General features: G+C 35.1%; 2 long non-coding RNA genes across 2 annotated transcripts; both read left to right on the forward strand.

Annotated features, from left to right (window-relative positions):
* Nucleotides 1–1878: 1878 nt before the first annotated feature.
* Nucleotides 1879–6348, forward strand: LOC140180979 (uncharacterized). Its single transcript, XR_011875395.1, has 2 exons — nt 1879–2960; nt 6138–6348. It is a non-coding gene; the product is annotated as an uncharacterized lncRNA (long non-coding RNA).
* Nucleotides 6349–9028: 2680 nt separating this feature from the next.
* On the forward strand, nt 9029–13532 carry LOC140180980 (uncharacterized). The gene is made up of 2 exons (XR_011875396.1): nt 9029–10143; nt 13322–13532. It is a non-coding gene; the product is annotated as an uncharacterized lncRNA (long non-coding RNA).
* The last annotated feature ends 284 nt before the right edge of the window (nt 13533–13816 follow it).

Here is a 13816-nt window from a genome sequence, read left to right on the forward strand (position 1 = left end):
TCAAATTTTGTGATTGAGATTTGTTTTGGGTTTAGGGATCTAAAGAAAGTAACTATTTATCTAAAGTAAGATTAAAAAGTATTTCAAAAGGTTTGACTAAGATAGTTTATTAAGCAAAGTTAATTTTTTGCATGTTAATCATTATTTTTACGGCATTCCCATTCCCTACTGAGAACGTGTGGTTTGTTCTCACCCCAAAATCTTCCACCCTTTCAGTGACACAGGTTCGAAGACTCAGTTTGAAGCTGCGGGCGATTATAGTATTTATTTACGAGATAAGTTTTTGAGTTAGGTTATTTTAATAGAATTCCCTCGCCCTTGTTACTTTAGTTTTTATTTTATGCAGAGGGATAGGAGTTGTACCTGAATTTTATTTAAATCCTTTCGTATAATATTACTATTATTAATAATTATGTGATTATTATTACTTGGTGATGTTTGCTATATGATTTTAATTAATAAAAACAAAAAAATTTCTGGTATTTTTACTAAAATTGAATCGCGATATCGAACTAAAGGCTTAATAGTAAATAGTTAATAAGGAAAACAGGTCAGTAACGCCTTACTTTTGGTACGATCATGACGTATTGGAAGTTGGGTCGTTACAATATAGTATCAGAGCAGTTCGTTCCTGTTAGAGCCTTGGGAATGGACTGACTATGCTTCATTGCATACTCTGAGTGTCTGTCATGCTTAGTGACTTGTTCTGGTAACAAGAGTTTTAGTTTTATATGCATGACTGTCTGATGATTAATGCTGTTAGGTTACCATTTCATACTTCATGGTATTAGGTCTGGCCAACTTAATACTAATGATTTATATACATGGGAACACTAATGGGTTATCATAGACGAAATAGAAGTAATAGGTGATGCGATTCACGGGGTTTGGGGAGCGTTAGAGTTTGTGAAGTTAGCTTTGATTCGACGTATAATCTTTATTCGTGCCACATGGACTTGTGCTATCTTTTTCTTAGTTGCTTTCATTGGAATTCTCTGGATTGAATTTTCCTTAGAATGTGATTTGATTATTTTCCAACCATACCTTGTCATTTTTGTATACCTTTACTTGCCTTTGAATCTGATTGCTTACGTAATTCTTTGAATATTCATCCTTGACAATGCCTATGCTTCTGTTCATATATTCTGTTTTCTTTGATTTAATTTTGAACTTATTTTATTCTAGCAATTTTCGAGGGCGAAAATTTTTCTAAGGTGGGTAGAATGTAACAACCCTAGTTTTTGAAAATCAAATAATTAGTTATTTGTGATTTATTTTAAGAAAATTATTTTACTAAAGGTAATTAAATGGAGTTTCATAATAATTGGAGTTTAAATTAATTAGAATTTTTGTATAATCTTTATTATATATTTGGTATAAATGAAATTATAATTTTGGTAATTGAAAAATAAAAAGAATTGTATAATTTAATTTAAATAAATTCTATTTTGAATGAATTATGTTATTAATTTGAACTCCTAAAAATTATTTTATTAGAAATCATTAGATTAATATTTATAAATACTTTAAGTTTAAGTCAATTAATATTTATGTACAATTTTTATTATAATTAATTATTTTATAAATTGAAATTAAAGTTTCAGAGAAAGAAAAATAATAGAGATTTGTATGATTTAATCTAGAAAATTGATATTTGAATTTAAATTGTACTTTACAAAATATAATTAACTTGTTCATTTTATAATGTAAATTAGAAATAATTGATTGAACTTAGCAATATGATGATAAATAATGTTCCTAAATATTTTTAATAGAGTATATTTGATTTTAAAATTATTCTACCCCCAATTTTATCAAAATATCTATTCATACCTATCCTTATTATTTTATAAAAATCCTAATTTCTAATCCCAAATTCCCAAATTGAATCAGAAACCCTAATTTCCAAATCACAGAAACCCTAACCTACTGTTTCCCTTTCCTCAGCCTCTGAAACACAGCCTTCACCCCCTTTCTTCCTAAAACTAACGTAGAAATAGAATCAGACAGGGAGAGATAGGAAATCAGAGTGTGATCCAAGGAAGGAGAGGAGGGAGACACCGTTGCCACGCAGCCACCGTTCAGTCGCCAGAGCCGCCGCTGGGGGTTCTTCGCCGTCGCCGTCGTCAGCCCCGCGAGCTGCCACCCGCGTCACTGCCGTCGAAGCTCCGCGACACTGCTGCCATTTCGCGAGGAGAGGACCTTCGCAGAGGGAGCCAGGGGAGAAAGGGAGAGACGAGCGCAAACCAGATCGGGAGGGAGAAGGCGCCGTGTCTGGTAGCTGCCGTCGCATCGCCGCCGTCGCCCTCACTGCGCCGCCGTCGTCCTCGTCACAGAGCCAGCCGCCGCCACTTATAGCAAAGTCAGAGAGATGGAACTCGGGAACAGAGGAGACAGAGAGCTCGGAGGCTGAGCTGGGGTTCAACCACCGTGCCCAGCCGTGCTCGCGTCGTCGGCGCCGTTTTCGTCGAAACTGCCGCTGTTTGAGGGGCTATGCTTGGTCGCCGTTGTGCTGCCCTGCTTCACCGTGGCTGAGCTCTGCCACTCCCTGCTCTTTGGGCTTGTGATGCTAATGCGGGAATTACTACAGGAAGAGAAGAACACGAAGAGGAGAAACTGGGATCGTTGTTGTCGCCACCGCTGCTGAAGACCAGCCACCGCGCCGAGCTTTTACCGTCACCGTTCTGCCCGGTGTCGCCAGCACTGAAGTCAGCCGCTACCACCATTGAGCCTTGTTGGAACTGGTGTTGTTTTTGGAGATTTGGAAGGGAGGCTTGCTCGGATCTGCTTCTGGTCCTGGTTCTCATAGCTGCCTGAGCCTCTGTCGCCATCAGAGATGTTGTTTGGTTGATGCAGCTGCTGCTGTCAACACCGGTGGAGGTTGAAGCTACCGTTACTGATGTGAATGAAAAATAAAAAGGGGTTCGTCACGTTTGATTTCTGCAAGTAGCAACAACGAGGTAGGGGATTTAACGTTTTTAATTTAGAATGCCTACAAAGTTATTTGTATAAGTGCAAATGGTTAAGAATTTCTTAATTGACATGAATGATTTGAAATGCATTTGAAATTAGTTAGTTGTTGTGATTATTCTGAGCTATGATTGAATTTAGATGCTGTTGTGAATAATGATTAATTTAGTATAGTTTATTAAATTGCAATATGCCGAGTTAATTATTGAAAAGCTGTGGTATGGATAACTGATGAATTGAGTTTTGATTATTGCTGTGAATGTAATTAGTTTTGTTGTTATGAGAGACTAATTGACAGAAATAAGCTTGGTTTGAGGTTGTGAAATTTGGAATAAGTTTGATGATGTTTTAGTGCTTCAATTGGATTATTGAATTCAGGTTAAGGCTGCGAATGTCTTTGGGCTTTGTTGTGAGTGTTTGAAGTTGTAATTGATATTGTTTTCTCTGATATGGATGGAATTGAGTTGAATTATAACTGTAGTTGGTGATTGATTTGATGATTGTGCGTACTGAATGTTGTAAGGGATAGAATAAATGGTGTTACTTTTGTTGCTGAGCTTGCTGGTGTGAATTGATGAGTTATTGTGTGTTTGAATGATGATGAGTGTATATGGAAAATTATGCTTGGCATAGTGTAGAAAAGAAAAGGTTTGATGATGCTTAAGTACTTGACATCGTGTGAATTATTGATTCTGGGTTCTTGGGCTGTGTTGGCAATGAAGACAATTTTGAATAACTGGAAAGAGGTTAAACGTGTGATTTTGGAAGGGTTATAAGTTCAAATGTGGTTTTTGATAAGTAAGGTTGTTGAAAATGCTTAAGGCAGAATTTCTGCATACATGACAGTAGAAAGAATCAATTTCTGGGAGCATCCCAGGTCATATACTTGAATGAAAATATTTTTGCATGAAACTTTACTGTGTTTTGAGAGTCTCATAAAAAATTCAGAATTTATTGATGAGTATTTTGGGAGAAATGAATTTTTGAAGATTGATGGTTTCTGCAGAAAATTCTGTTTCTTTACTGCAGAAGCACTAACTTCTAACTCACTTAACTTTCAATTCTGTTAAGTATTTGAGCTGAAACCAACGGCATTTTCAAGCTTCCTGTGTCCACAATCTTCATTTTGAATTTCATGTCAATATCCTATTTAACCAAGTAGATATGTTGAAAAGAGTATGGATAACTCACTGGATTTTGGAAACCGAATTCTAAAAGGCCTGGCTGTGTTTTTCACTTCATAACTTTTTTATATGACATGGTATTAATCTGGAATTTGATTCAATAAAAAGCTAAAAGAGTCTTTTTTGAGGTTGTGAATTTTGAAAGGCATTGGGTGAAAACGGGAATTTTAAGGAATTTATCAAACTTACTACTTGCTGCTATTTTTCTGTATTTTCTTAGGAAACAATAACAGAATTATAAGAGAGATGGTCAAGTTTTTATTGTGACCAAATTACCTCAACACCAAGTTTCTTGGAATACTAGTTTATTGAGTTTAATTTTGAAAGAATCCTATGATAAGTGAAAGTTAGTTACGAATTGATGAGGTGAAAGTTGAATTGATGGGTTATATGGGAATTGTGGGTTATGACCGAACTGTTGGCTATTGTAAATTGTGAATTTTCTGACTAATTTGAGAACCTCTTATTTGGTAGTTGTTGAGGAAAGGGGGAGACTTTTTGAGAAAGAGGGAACCCGTAAGGGTGGCTAAGTCCGAGTTTTAGGGGAGGTGCTGCCGAAATTTTATAAAATTTGAGGTTTTATTTGAGAAGTTATTTTGGAAGATTTGGATTTGAAAAATGATTATTTAAGTTTTATTTGATTACTTCTAATGAGAGGCTATGTTTTGAAAGGTGTTTAATGAAATTAAAATAAATGATTTTCTTGAGTCTTTTGATAGAGGACTAAACTGAAAAATAGTTTTAAAGTTGGCTTGACTTAAGGTTGCTAAAGCAGAGATTATGAACTGAATTGATGATTGAGATTTTTGCGAACGAATGCTTGAGAAAGTTAAGAAAGGTTTAAGAAAATATGTTAAGGATTCAAAGGGAAAGAGAGAATGAAGATTGATTTGTGGATTGTTGAGATTGAGAAAGGATAATGAAAAACAATAAAAGTCGGGAATACCCCACCAACTGTTAGTTGTTTAACTACGGGGAAAACCCATGAGTTGATAATTGGTTAAATTCGGGAAGTACCCACGAACTGAATGATCATTGATCTCGGGAAAACCTATAAATTGTTATTTGTTTTAAATGCGGGAAAACCCACGAATTGATAATCATTGATTACGGGAATAACCTACTAACTGTTATATGTTGATCTCGGGTATATCCCACGAACTGAAGATCGTTGTTTGCTGTGTATTGATCTCGGATATAACCCACGAACTGAGGATCATTGTGTTGTTGTGTATTGATCTTGGGGAAACCCACGAACTGAAGATCTCTATTTTGTTGAATGTTGATCTCGGGGAATAACCCACGAACTGAAGATCTCTGTTTTGTTTGTGAAATGATCTCGGGGACGCCCACGAACTGAGGATCGCTGTTTCCCCTTGTGCGTATATTATGGGTTCGGGCTTTGCGCCGACTGCCGGTAGTCACGAAGGAGTGGTATTCTTACCACCGACACATATGCACTAAGGACACAAAGGGAAGCCATATCTGGGACTTGTTCCTAGGTAATGTCGGGCTGTAGGGTGTAAACCGACACGTGAGTTCATGGCCTGCTTAGGACAGACATGCATCATATTGGTTGTGCATTTGCATTTGATTGTGTTTGCTTATATTACTTCTCTGTGATTGTGTTGTTTGTTTTATTGTGATTTGTTTATGTGTTTAATTGAGTTTCTTACTTGTGCTAGTAGTCTGTGAATGTATAGAGATGATTGATAACTGTTTGTTGTGACTGAGAATCAATTATGTGGCTGAAAAATATTTAATATGTCAAATTTTGTGATTGAGATTTGTTTTGGGTTTAGGGATCTAAAGAAAGTAACTATTTATCTAAAGTAAGATTAAAAAGTATTTCAAAAGGTTTGACTAAGATAGTTTATTAAGCAAAGTTAATTTTTTGCATGTTAATCATTATTTTTACGGCATTCCCATTCCCTACTGAGAACGTGTGGTTTGTTCTCACCCCAAAATCTTCCACCCTTTCAGTGACACAGGTTCGAAGACTCAGTTTGAAGCTGCGGGCGATTATAGTATTTATTTACGAGATAAGTTTTTGAGTTAGGTTATTTTAATAGAATTCCCTCGCCCTTGTTACTTTAGTTTTTGTTTTATGCAGAGGGATAGGAGTTGTACCTGAATTTTATTTAAATCCTTTCGTATAATATTACTATTATTAATAATTATGTGATTATTATTACTTGGTGATGTTTGCTATATGATTTTAATTAATAAAAACAAAAAAATTTCTGGTATTTTTACTAAAATTGAATCGCGATATCGAACTAAAGGCTTAATAGTAAATAGTTAATAAGGAAAACAGGTCAGTAACGCCTTACTTTTGGTACGATCATGACGTATTGGAAGTTGGGTCGTTACAATATAGTATCAGAGCAGTTCGTTCCTGTTAGAGCCTTGGGAATGGACTGACTATGCTTCATTGCATACTCTGAGTGTCTGTCATGCTTAGTGACTTGTTCTGGTAACAAGAGTTTTAGTTTTATATGCATGACTGACTGATGATTAATGCTGTTAGGTTACCATTTCATACTTCATGGTATTAGGTCTGGCCAACTTAATACTAATGATTTATATACATGGGAACACTAATGGGTTATCATAGACGAAATAGAAGTAATAGGAGATGCGATTCACGGGGTTTGGGGAGCGTTAGAGTTTGTGAAGTTAGCTTTGATTCGACGTATAATCTTTATTCGTGCCACATGGACTTGTGCTATCTTTTTCTTAGTTGCTTTCATTGGAATTCTCTGGATTGAATTTTCCTTAGAATGTGATTTGATTATTTTCCAACCATACCTTGTCATTTTTGTATACCTTTACTTGCCTTTGAATCTGATTGCTTACGTAATTTTTTGAATATTCATCCTTGACAATGCCTATGCTTCTGTTCATATATTCTGTTTTCTTTGATTTAATTTTGAACTTATTTTGATCTAGCAATTTTCGAGGGCGAAAATTTTTCTAAGGTGGGTAGAATGTAACAACCCTAGTTTTTGAAAATCAAATAATTAGTTATTTGTGATTTATTTTAAGAAAATTATTTTACTAAAGGTAATTAAATGGAGTTTCATAATAATTGGAGTTTAAATTAATTAGAATTTTTGTATAATCTTTATTAGATATTTGGTATAAATGAAATTATAATTTTGGTAATTGAAAAATAAAAAGAATTGTATAATTTAATTTAAATAAATTCTATTTTGAATGAATTATGTTATTAATTTGAACTCCTAAAAATTATTTTATTAGAAATGATTAGATTAATATTTATAAATACTTTAAGTTTAAGTCAATTAATATTTATGTACAATTTTTATTATAATTAATTATTTTATAAATTGAAATTAAAGTTTCAGAGAAAGAAAAATAATAGAGATTTGTATGATTTAATCTAGAAAATTGATATTTAAATTTAAATTGTAATTTACAAAATATAATTAACTTGTTCATTTTATAATGTAAATTAGAAATAATTGATTGAACTTAGCAATATGATGATAAATAATGTTCCTAAATATTTTTAATAGAGTAAATTTGATTTTAAAATTATTCTACCCCCAATTTTATCAAAATATCTATTCATACCTATCCTTATTATTTTATAAAAATCCTAATTTCTAATCCCAAATTCCCAAATTGAATCAGAAACCCTAATTCCCAAATCACAGAAACTCTAACCTACTGTTTCCCTTTCCTCAGCCTCTGAAACACAGCCTTCACCCCCTTTCTTCCTAAAACTAACGTAGAAATAGAATCAGACAGGGAGAGATAGGAAATCAGAGTGTGATCCAAGGAAGGAGAGGAGGGAGACACCGTTGCCACGCAGCCACCGTTCAGTCGCCAGAGCCGCCGCTGGGGGTTCTTCGCCGAAATAGAAGTAATAGGTGATGCGATTCACGGGGTTTGGGGAGCGTTAGAGTTTGTGAAGTTAGCTTTGATTCGACGTATAATCTTTATTCGTGCCACATGGACTTGTGCTATCTTTTTCTTAGTTGCTTTCATTGGAATTCTCTGGATTGAATTTTCCTTAGAATGTGATTTGATTATTTTCCAACCATACCTTGTCATTTTTGTATACCTTTACTTGCCTTTGAATCTGATTGCTTACGTAATTTTTTGAATATTCATCCTTGACAATGCCTATGCTTCTGTTCATATATTCTGTTTTCTTTGATTTAATTTTGAACTTATTTTATTTTAGCAATTTTCGAGGGCGAAAATTTTTCTAAGGTGGGTAGAATGTAACAACCCTAGTTTTTGAAAATCAAATAATTAGTTATTTGTGATTTATTTTAAGAAAATTATTTTACTAAAGGTAATTAAATGGAGTTTCATAATAATTGGAGTTTAAATTAATTAGAATTTTTGTATAATCTTTATTAGATATTTGGTATAAATGAAATTATAATTTTGGTAATTGAAAAATAAAAAGAATTGTATAATTTAATTTAAATAAATTCTATTTTGAATGAATTATGTTATTAATTTGAACTCCTAAAAATTATTTTATTAGAAACGATTAGATTAATATTTATAAATACTTTAAGTTTAAGTCAATTAATATTTATGTACAATTTTTATTATAATTAATTATTTTATAAATTGAAATTAAAGTTTCAGAGAAAGAAAAATAATAGAGATTTGAATGATTTAATCTAAAAAATTGATATTTAAATTTAAATTGTACTTTACAAAATATAATTAACTTGTTCATTTTATAATGTAAATTAGAAATAATTGATTGAACTTAGCAATATGATGATAAATAATGTTCCTAAATATTTTTAATAGAGTAAATTTGATTTTAAAATTATTCTACCCCAATTTTATCAAAATATCTATTCATACCTATCCTTATTATTTTATAAAAATCCTAATTTCTAATCCCAAATTCCCAAATTGAATCAGAAACCCTAATTCCCAAATCACAGAAACTCTAACCTACTGTTTCCCTTTCCTCAGCCTCTGAAACACAGCCTTCACCCCTTTCTTCCTAAAACTAACGTAGAAATAGAATCAGACAGGGAGAGATAGGAAATCAGAGTGTGATCCAAGGAAGGAGAGGAGGGAGACACCGTTGCCACGCAGCCACCGTTCAGTCGCCAGAGCCGCCGCTGGGTGTTCTTCGCCGTCGCCGTCGTCAGCCCCGCGAGCTGCCACCCGCGTCACTGCCGTCGAAGCTCCGCGACACTGCTGCCATTTCGCGAGGAGAGGACCTTCGCAGAGGGAGCCAGGGGAGAAAGGGAGAGACGAGCGCAAACCAGATCGGGAGGGAGAAGGCGCCGTGTGTGGTAGCTGCCGTCGCATCGCCGCCGTCGCCCTCACTGCGCCGCCGTCGTCCTCGTCACAGAGCCAGCCGCCGCCACTTATAGCAAAGTCAGAGAGATGGAACTCGGGAACAGAGGAGACAGAGAGCTCGGAGGCTGAGCCGGGGTTCAACCACCGTGCCCAGCCGTGCTCGCGTCGTCGGCGCCGTTTTCGTCGAAACTGCCGCTGTTTGAGGGGCTATGCTTGGTCGCCGTTGTGCTGCCCTGCTTCACCGTGGCTGAGCTCTGCCACTCCCTGCTCTTTGGGCTTGTGATGCTAATGCGGGAATTACTACAGGAAGAGAAGAACACGAAGAGGAGAAACTGGGATCGTTGTTATCGCCACCGCTGCTGAAGACCAGCCACCGCGCCGAGCTTTTACCGTCACCGTTCTGCCCGGTGTCGCCAGCACTGAAGTCAGCCGCTACCACCATTGAGCCTTGTTGGAACTGGTGTTGTTTTCGGAGATTTGGAAGGGAGGCTTGCTCGGATCTGCTTCTGGTCCTGGTTCTCATAGCTGCCTGAGCCTCTGTCGCCATCAGAGATGTTGTTTGGTTGATGCAGCTGCTGCTGTCAACACCGGTGGAGGTTGAAGCTACCGTTACTGATGTGAATGAAAAATGAAAAGGGGTTCGTCACGTTTGATTTCTGCAAGTAGCAACAACGAGGTAGGGGATTTAACGTTTTTAATTTAGAATGCCTACAAAGTTATTTGGATAAGTGCAAATGGTTAAGAATTTCTTAATTGACATGAATGATTTGAAATGCATTTGAAATTAGTTAGTTGTTGTGATTATTCTGAGCTATGATTGAATTTAGATGCTGTTGTGAATAATGATTAATTTAGTATAGTTTATTAAATTGCAATATGCCGAGTTAATTATTGAAAAGCTGTGGTATGGATAACTGATGAATTGAGTTTTGATTATTGCTGTGAATGTAATTAGTTTTGTTGTTATGAGAGACTAATTGATAGAAATAAGCTTGGTTTGAGGTTGTGAAATTTGGAATAAGTTTGATGATGTTTTAGTGCTTCAATTGGATTATTGAATTCAGGTTAAGGCTGCGAATGTCTTTGGGCTTTGTTGTGAGTGTTTGAAGTTGTAATTGATATTGTTTTCTCTGATATGGATGGAATTGAGTAGAATTATAACTGTAGTTGGTGATTGATTTGATGATTGTGCGTACTGAATGTTGTAAGGGATAGAATAAATGGTGTTACTTTTGTTGCTGAGCTTGCTGGTGTGAATTGATAAGTTATTGTGTGTTTGAATGATGATGAGTGTATATGGAAAATTATGCTTGGCATAGTGTAGAAAAGAAAAGGTTTGATGATGCTTAAGTACTTGACATCGTGTGAATTATTGATTCTGGGTTCTTGGGCTGTGTTGGCAATGAAGACAATTTTGAATAACTGGAAAGAGGTTAAACGTGTGATTTTGGAAGGGTTATAAGTTCAAATGTGGTTTTTGATAAGTAAGGTTGTCGAAAATGCTTAAGGCAGAATTTCTGCATACATGACAGTAGAAAGAATCAATTTCTGGGAGCATCCCAGGTCATATACTTGAATGAAACTATTTTTTCATGAAACTTTACTGTGTTTTGAGCGTCTCATAAAAAATTCAGAATTTATTGATGAGTATTTTGGGAGAAATGAATTTTTGAAGATTGATGGTTTCTGCAGAAAATTCTGTTTCTTTACTGCAGAAGCACTAACTTCAAACTCACTTAACTTTCAATTCTGTTAAGTATTTGAGCTGAAACCAACGGCATTTTTAAGCTTCCTGTGTCCACAATCTTCATTTTGAATTTCATGTCAATATCCTATTTAACCAAGTAGATATGTTGAAAAGAGTATGGATAACTCACTGGATTTTGGAAACCGAATTCTAAAAGGCCTGGCTGTGTTTTTCACTTCATAACTTTTTTATATGACATGGTATTAATCTGGAATTTGATTCAATAAAAAGCTAAAAGAGTCTTTTTTGAGGTTGTGAATTTTGAAAGGCATTGGGTGAAAACGAGAATTTTAAGGAATTTATCAAACTTACTACTTGCTGCTATTTTTCTGTATTTTCTTAGGAAACAATAACAGAATTATAAGAGAGACGGTACAAGTTTTTATTGTGACCAAATTACCTCAACACCAAGTTTCTTGGAATACTAGTTTATTGAGTTTAATTTTGAAAGAATCCTATGATAAGTGAAAGTTAGTTACGAATTGATGAGGTGAAAGTTGAATTGATGGGTTATGTGGGAATTGTGGGTTATGACCGAACTGTTGGCTATTGTAAATTGTGAATTTTCTGACTAATTTGAGAACCTCTTATTTGGTAGTTGTTGAGGAAAGGGGGAGACTTGTTGAGAAAGAGGGAACCCGTAAGGGTGGCTAAGTCCGAGTTCTAGGGGAGGTGCTGCCGAAATTTTATAAAATTTGAGGTTTTATTTGAGAAGTTATTTTGGAAGATTTGGATTTGAAAAATGATTATTTAAGTTTTATTTGATTACTTCTAATGAGAGGCTATGTTTTGAAAGGTGTTTAATGAAATTAAAATAAATGATTTTCTTGAGTCTTTTGATAGAGGACTAAACTGAAAAATAGTTTTAAAGTTGGCTTGACTTAAGGTTGCTAAAGCAGAGATTATGAACTGAATTGATGATTGAGATTTTTGCGAACGAATGCTTGAGAAAGTTAAGAAAGGTTTAAGAAAATATGTTAAGGATTCAAAGGAAAAGAGAGAATGAAGATTGATTTGTGGATTGTTGAGATTGAGAAAGGATAATGAAAAACAATAAAAGTCGGGAATACCCCACCAACTGTTAGTTGTTTAACTACGGGGAAAACCCATGAGTTGATAATTGGTTAAATTCGGGAAGTACCCACGAACTGAATGATCATTGATCTCGGGAAAACCTATAAATTGTTATTTGTTTTAAATGCGGGAAAACCCACGAATTGATAATCATCGATTACGGGAATAACCTACTAACTGTTATATGTTGATCTCGGGTATATCCCACGAACTGAAGATCGTTGTTTGCTGTGTATTGATCTCGGGTATAACCCACGAACTGAGGATCATTGTGTTGTTGTGTATTGATCTTGGGGAAACCCACGAACTGAAGATCTCTATTTTGTTGAATGTTGATCTCGGGGAATAACCCACGAACTGAAGATCTCTGTTTTGTTTGTGAAATGATCTCGGGGACGCCCACGAACTGAGGATCGCTATTTCCCCTTGTGCGTATATTATGGGTTCGGGCTTTACGCCGACTGCCGGTAGTCACGAAGGAGTGGTATTCTTACCACCGACACATATGCACTAAGGACACAAAGGGAAGCCATATCTGGGACTTGTTCCTAGGTAATGTCGGGCTGTAGGGTGTAAACCGACACGTGAGTTCATGGCCTGCTTAGGACAGACATGCATCATATTGGTTGTGCATTTGCATTTGATTGTGTTTGCTTATATTACTTCTCTGTGATTGTGTTGTTTGTTTTATTGTGATTTGTTTATGTGTTTAATTGAGTTTCTTACTTGTGCTAGTAGTCTGTGAATGTATAGAGATGATTGATAACTGTTTGTTGTGACTGAGAATCAATTATGTGGCTGAAAAATATTTAATATGTCAAATTTTGTGATTGAGATTTGTTTTGGGTTTAGGGATCTAAAGAAAGTAACTATTTATCTAAAGTAAGATTAAAAAGTATTTCAAAAGGTTTGACTAAGATAGTTTATTAAGCAAAGTTAATTTTTTGCATGTTAATCATTATTTTTACGGCATTCCCATTCCCTACTGAGAACGTGTGGTTTGTTCTCACCCCAAAATCTTCCACCCTTTCAGTGACACAGGTTCGAAGACTCAGTTTGAAGCTGCGGGCGATTATAGTATTTATTTACGAGATAAGTTTTTGAGTTAGGTTATTTTAATAGAATTCCCTCGCCCTTGTTACTTTAGTTTTTGTTTTATGCAGAGGGATAGGAGTTGTACCTGAATTTTATTTAAATCCTTTCGTATAATATTACTATTATTAATAATTATGTGATTATTATTACTTGGTGATGTTTGCTATATGATTTTAATTAATAAAAACAAAAAAATTTCTGGTATTTTTACTAAAATTGAATCGCGATATCGAACTAAAGGCTTAATAGTAAATAGTTAATAAGGAAAACAGGTCAGTAACGCCTTACTTTTGGTACGATCATGACGTATTGGAAGTTGGGTCGTTACAATATAGTATCAGAGCAGTTCGTTCCTGTTAGAGCCTTGGGAATGGACTGACTATGCTTCATTGCATACTCTGAGTGTCTGTCATGCTTAGTGACTTGTTCTGGT

Source organism: Arachis hypogaea, chromosome 17 (assembly GCF_003086295.3).
Source record: "Arachis hypogaea cultivar Tifrunner chromosome 17, arahy.Tifrunner.gnm2.J5K5, whole genome shotgun sequence".
Lineage (NCBI taxonomy): Eukaryota > Viridiplantae > Streptophyta > Magnoliopsida > Fabales > Fabaceae > Arachis > Arachis hypogaea.